We start from the raw sequence: 6571 nt of genomic DNA on the forward strand, positions 1-6571 counted from the left end.
GCTCTCTACTTAGTCTGACCTGGGCATTGTATTTTAAGAAAGGCCTCACAGAGACAAGATATATGACAAGACATATGACAAGAGCCTCAGGCAATCAGTGAGAAGGCTGTGGACATCCTCCAGGGCTGTCCGTGTCTTCATGCTTGGTCATTAATTTATTCAGTCCTTCACCTCACATATGGAGAACCTGTTTGGGCCTGGCACTCTTGCTGGCATGAGGGACATGGTATTAATTGAGGCAGGGTTACAAATTCTGTTCCAAGAAGCTCATATGCTCACGTGGAACATGGCCTCTTAAATGAGGAAATGGAGCAAAGACATCACCACCAGTGTTTACCTTCATCCTTAACAAAGGTCAGGTACCACATCCCAATGGTAGTTACCAGTGGCGGGCTCGACGATGACGATGCTGTCCATTCAGTGATTTGTTCCTTCATGCCTGCTCCTTCATGTTGTAGGACAAATAAAAATATCTGCTCTGGGCTGCCCAAGATTATGGATAAACAGACACAATGTGAAAGTAACAAAGACTTTCCATAATATGTGGAGTTCCAGGAGAAAATCCTGTGGTCTCTAAGTTGAGGAGAGCCCGTGGCTCCCGGCCTGGTGGGTGGGAGCTAACTGAGCATTCACCTTTTTATTCAGAGTTTATCTGATGGTCCACCCTATCATAAGTTTGGTTGGTGACACCAAATGGAAGTAATGCAAAAGTAAGATCTTACAGTCCAGAAGGAAAGGAAAGTTTTATGTGGTTGAGTGGAGGGATGGGATAGAACAACGGTCAGAAGAGGAAGTGGACAGACAGACGGTGAGGGTCCCAGGGGTTCTCAGAAGGTGCTGAGGACATGACACTGGGTGGGTGGGAGATGCATCCATGTGACTCATGCAAGGACTCAAAGGATGGGTGGCTTTCGAGAGAGGAAGGGTAAGTAAGCAGAAGTGCAGGTTTAGGAAGGAAGGAATGAGCGAGAGGGAAGGTTCGAGGCTGGTGGGAGAAGAATGTCTATGAGAAGTGATTTCTGGCCACGGAGGTCAAGGACTAAGGACTCCAAACGTCACTTCACACTGAAGGAAATCAAGATACCCAGAGTGAAGGGGTCTTCCCCAAGACCAGAACCCGAGCACCAGTCTCCCCGCCTGTGGTCTCTTCACCTATGGGATACTAGCTGTGGAGCTGAGAAAAGATGAGAGCAAGCCTGGGGTAGGAAGGTCCCAGAAACAGGCTGAGGATGCATCATAATTGCTTCATGAACACCACTGGCTACTGGAGGACTCTGAGCAGGCAAGTGTTCTCAGGGTGATGCTATGTCATCCCTTTACTGCACAAAGCTCCCCACCAGGTGACTTCCTGCTTTGAGCCTGGTGCCCCATCACCACAGCAGCCTTGGTTTTCTACCTTCTTTTCTTCCCACCCTGCAGCTGCAGCTCTCTCTTCCTCTTTTTTCTCAGCATTTCTCAGGCAGTTGGAAATGTGCTGCAGAGTGATTTTCTGAGTACATCTGGGTCTTGAGTTTGCTCTTGGGATGTCCCCTTTCCCTCTGAGACATCTCTCCAAAGTACAGGAACACCTATTGGGAGGGATATTTCCCAGCTTCCTTTCTGCTATAGTTAACATTGAAAGTTGTACCTAAGTTGTAAATGTTTGTAAAATCCCAATTTTCTTTATTGTTTGCCCAAGGAATGACTCCAACCTGTAATTTGTTTTCATTAAAAATGTTAGATTTAATCTCTGGCACCCAAAATCAGAACTGTGTTGGTAAACTAAGAAATTAGAAGTTATCAATGGGTACATGCAAGCTCTTACTATAGAATTATGGTAGTGTCTGAGTCAGACTGTCAGCCATGAGTGGCATAGTGTGCAAAAGTGTGGGACAGCATAGTGTTGTGTGCTGAGGTTGATGCGCGCGCGCTTGTGTGTGTGTGTGTGTGTGTGTATGCATGTATGTGTGTATAAATACATGTGTGGGGTGCATATGTACATGCACGTGTGTGTATGCCCATATGTGTGTGTAAGCACATGTGTGTGGGGCATGTGTATGTGCATATGTGTGTATGTATATATAAGTGAATGCATGTATGTGTATGTTTGTGTATGTACATTTATGTTTCTGTGCACATTTGCTCATGCATATTGTGTGTTCATGTATGTGTGTATGTATGTGCATGCATGTTTCTGTGTGTGCACATGTGTCATGGTTTGAATCAAAATGGCCTCCAAAGGCCCATGGGAGTGGCATTATTAGGAGGTGTGTCTTTGTTGGAGTAGCTGTGCCTTTATTGGGGGAGATGTGTAAATTGGGGGCTGGTTTTAAAAATCTCAGAAGCTGAAGCCTGGCCAGTGTGTTACTATCACTTCCTGCTGCTGCCTGCTGATCAAGTTGTAGCATTCTCTAGCACCATGTATGTTTGCATGCCACCATGCTTCCTGCCACATCAATGATGGACCTCTGAACTGTGAGGCAGCCCCAATTCAATGCTTTTTTTTTTTTTTTTTTTTTTTAATACAAGAGTTGTCATGGTCATGGTATCTGTTTGCATCAATAAAACCCTCACTAGGACAACATGCATCTTGGTAGATGGTCTTCCGGCTCTCTGCATATGTAGATCTGCCAGCATTTCCTACTGAGTGCAAAACTGAAGATGAGCTTGGGTCTTGTTTAACAATCAGGAGACAATAATTCCTTACAGAAAAATCACAGTTTTCTTGCTTCTCTGTCTATACTGAGGGAAAAAAAATCAACACATTGATTCAGGCAAAATTTTGTTCAGCCTGCAGACATAGTAGTTGTTTGGTAATGTACCTCCAGGACTCCTTCCAAAGCCAAGGAGACACGCTTCACTATTATTTAATAGACTTTCAAGGTAGTATTAACACCTAAAAGGGATTTTCCTGGGCTGGTAGATGAAGCAGGCATGTTTATTTCTCATTCTGTATTTATTATTTTATATTTTATTTTATTTGCACATAGACACTGATTATAAAAAATAGCCCTAAGGTTGATAAAAACCAGCCTTCCTCAGCTTTCCCCAGCCTGCTCAGAGTTACCCTTATTTCCAATTATCCAACTCACTGCCCACTAAAGTATTGTTCCTTCAGCGCTGCAGACAAGAGGAATTAGTTACAGAGGCAAATTGCTTTGTTGTGTTTCTCTCTTGAGCTATAATTCATGTACAGGGGCATGCAACGTCACGCCAGGCTCCTCATTCAAGGCTCACGGATGCATGGAAGTGCTCTCTTGCCTTGGGCACCACATGGCGAACCACCATTTGTCACCCAAACTAGAGTTACCGAAAAATCTCCATCAGTCTTTGGTCAGGCACCCTAACACTTTGATGAACCAGCACCACGCCTGATTATTTAACACACCAGATTACATAAAGCCCCTGGGTGCTTTTCAAACCAGGTGCCCCTTATAAGTTGAAATGCTTTATGGAGCCAGAACATTTTACAATGAAAATGAGGAACCCAAAGAAGAAGCCTCTTGGATGTTATTCGCATCTGAATCTGAGCCCGCCTTTGCCATCCATCGGTTAGAAATTGTGTCGAATCTGTTTTCTCATCTACAAATGCTGGTTAGTGTTCATCCAAAAGATGGAACAAAGATCAGATGACAAACATGTATCGCTTATGCCCATCACAGTCAGGTACCTAGATCCCTGCTAGTTCCATTACATGGTTTACATCGCTTGCTCAGTCTAGCCCACACTTACTAAGTTTCTATTGTATGCTAAGCAGTGAGTGGCAATCAGACATGGCCCCTGCTCCCGGGACTCTTACAGCATAGACTAAATGTTAGTGTGTGCTATAATCTAATAAAGCAAAAGTGTGAAATTTATACCTTTAGACCAGTTTGGCCCTGTTGGGACATGACCTTCTGAAGTAGCAAGGTCATGGTGTGATTCCTAAATTAGCTTCCACCTTAGCCTGTGTCTTCTGGCTTTGATATTTCTTTATTGTCTTGTTGTAAGATCTAGAATAAACCCCTTCTCTATATAGAGTTTATCAGAGGTTTGGAGGACATGAAAGGTAGCTAACCACAAATGACCAGTGATACCCCTGACCCATGCTTACTTTTTACTTTGAAACTGTTTTGTCAAAAAAAAAATAGTTTAAAATATTATTTTTCAAAGTGTTGAGCCATTTGAAGTTTCTGCAGCTTTGGAGGTAGCACACTGTTTTGGTTCTGTAGGTTATTGTGCCTTGTTGTGTCATTAGCACAAGGATTGTGTTGTACAAGACTGGTGTGTACAACTGTGCACACGTTGGTCTGCAAGATGCAGACAAGCTCATAAAGAAATTTCTACCTATTGAAATCCAACAGTCCAAACATTAAAAAACTTTACTAAATAAATGTGCAGCTAGCATACTCATTCATGCGTGCATGTGTGTGTGTGTGTAACTTCTAGAATGCCCTTATAGCAGAGAAAGGATTGGTTGGAAGAGTTATGCTGGGTTCCAGGTCTTTCCTCCCAAACACCGTTGCAGAATAAATTAATGTGCTTGACTTGGACTTCAGGTTCAATTAGTGAACAAGGTATACTGCTACTTGAAATTGCTCAACAACATGCAGTGTGTGAAGGCCTCTTATGTAATAAGAATCACTTTAGATCTTGGTATGCAGTGGCAAGTGAAAGAAGTCCCCAGCTTTTCTAGAGTCTCTCCCATCCTTGTGTTCTTTGCTAGGCTTGAATGTCTGATATCTCTCTTGTTGGTGACTCCATGACCACGCTGCCTGGGATACCGTGCAGCAGAAAGTGAAGTCAGCAATGGTGGAATTTGCCTTCTCTTTATGCACTAAGCAAGGAAATGAGCAGGTTGCCAAGGGTTCTTGGAGGGAGTAATTACTAAGCCACACACAAGAAAAGAAGCCCAGGCAGAGGGAAGACATGATCAATAGCTTCTAATATTCTATTATAGCAATTTCTTGAAAACAAGCAAGCAAACTTTAGACTCCAGGCAGGTTTATCTTCAGCATTTTGCTAACCCGAAGCTGTTTTTTTAAACAGGCACTTTAAAGGATTTATGAAGTAGACCAGGAAAGATGTCACTGTCTACAGAGGCTTACCTGCTCTCAGTGGAAAGGTTTTCTTGGGCCTTTTGTTGTTGACTTTTGGTATTAGTTTGTGTCTGGGTACTTGGTTGTTTCCCTATGAACTGCCACTGGTGTCTTGGTGGCAGGGCCAAGGACTGCTGGTGACTTGAAGGATGAAGCAGCTAACAGGCTGGTTTCTGAGAATAGGAACAAGCTCTCCTTAAATGCTGTGAACTGTGTGTGCCTGCTATGAGCAGTGATTCTCCTATATTGTAAATACAACTCACACCATGAATTTCCCATTGGTTTGGAAGTTTCTAGAGCTTCTCTGTGGAGGTGGACACCTAGGAGTTTCTCTTCTGACCTCCTCTATTAAGGAGATGTGGGCACATGGCCTCCTAGGCTTCCTTCTCTGTTTCTTCCCTGTCTATCTCTCCCATTAGAAAGAAGTTCGAGGCTGAGCCATGCACAGTAGTGTGTGCCCATAATCCCAGGGCTCGGGAGGCAGAGAGAAGTGAGTTTCTGTTGCAGGATATTTGATCACACTGTGAGCCCCGAGATTATAAACTGGAAAAACCTGTCTCTGGTTGTGGTGTGGCTCAGCTTTAGGGCACAACTTTAATCTGAGAGCTTTCTGTTTATTGTAAACAAGATGGAATAAAGTCAACCATAGGTCAAGAGGCGGAGCATGTCAACAATTAGTTGACAGGGAGTGAACACAGGAAAAAACCAGAGTGAGAGGAAATCAGGAGGACAAATAGAGAAACACACAGGAAGTAGAAAGGAGGGACATCCAATTTAGAAGGGTTTTAAGAGAGTGTGGAAAAAGAGAACTAGTTTTTTTTTTTTTCCTTCTGGTATGTCAGTGATGTCGAAAGGTCAGATGACTGTTTTCTCTGCCTCTCTGAGCTAGTAGGCTTTCACCCCAGCACTTGGCTCCTGAGTTCTCGTTGGCAAATTAAATGTTTGGGACCTGTTTTTTTTTTTTTTTAACAAAACAAAAACAACAACAACAAAAAAAGCAAACAAAAATACAATGATTTTCCTTTTCTTAGAAGTTATCAATTATAAATAGATTCTTGGTTAGGGGTGGGACGTTGTGTCCACTTCCTCTTCCCAGTGGTGGGATTTTGTCTGATTTAATCTCATGCATATTGTCATGGTCTCCCCTGAGTTTATGTGTGTTAGTCCTCTTGTGTCTGGAAGATGCTGTTTCCTTAGAATGTTTCCATCTACCACCTCTGGCTCTTACAGTCTTTTTACTGCCTCATCTTCATACATTCCTGAGCCTTCATCAAAGGATGGGCTTTAATGAAGACACGCCATGTAGGTCTAAAGGGCAGGTACACATATTAAAACCTTAGCAGAACTTCACATTTTATTTTCTAAACAAATTTTATAAACTAGAATTTCTTTTTACAAAATGCTTCTTGAGTCAGAAGTTTATATACAGCAGAGGGGTGGGCTCTGGAGGGTAAAAAACCACAACCTTGAGGAAACTGGATCTGGATCCAAATTCAACTATGCTTCATTCTAAC

Source organism: Arvicanthis niloticus, chromosome 1 (assembly GCF_011762505.2).
Source record: "Arvicanthis niloticus isolate mArvNil1 chromosome 1, mArvNil1.pat.X, whole genome shotgun sequence".
Classification (NCBI taxonomy): domain Eukaryota; kingdom Metazoa; phylum Chordata; class Mammalia; order Rodentia; family Muridae; genus Arvicanthis; species Arvicanthis niloticus.